This window comes from Halyomorpha halys, unplaced genomic scaffold (assembly GCF_000696795.3).
Source record: "Halyomorpha halys isolate HHAL.00 unplaced genomic scaffold, Hhal_1.1 Scaffold982.1, whole genome shotgun sequence".
Taxonomy (NCBI): Eukaryota; Metazoa; Arthropoda; class Insecta; order Hemiptera; family Pentatomidae; genus Halyomorpha; species Halyomorpha halys.
Window position 1 is genome coordinate 15952 of NW_027108466.1, and position 309 is coordinate 16260.

Consider the following 309-nt stretch of genomic DNA (forward strand, 5'->3'; position numbering starts at 1 on the left):
AGTAGTTATTGTTAATGATGGAGGAAAACGTTAGGACAACTGATTGTAGATATCCTAAAGAGGTGATTCTTGGAAATTTGAATGATAAGGTGGTAATATTAAATGAAAATGATGAAGGTAATGTTGTCCAAAACATTAGAGGTAGGAATGACTTACCGGTAGAAAATAGTGTCCATGAAAATGAATTAGTGGGAGCAAATTCGAAGGTGAATAATAATGATAATTTTTTTAATAATGGCATGTTTCAACAGTTAATGATGGTTTTAGACAAAATGAGGGACGAAATGGGGGATCGAATGGACAAAATGA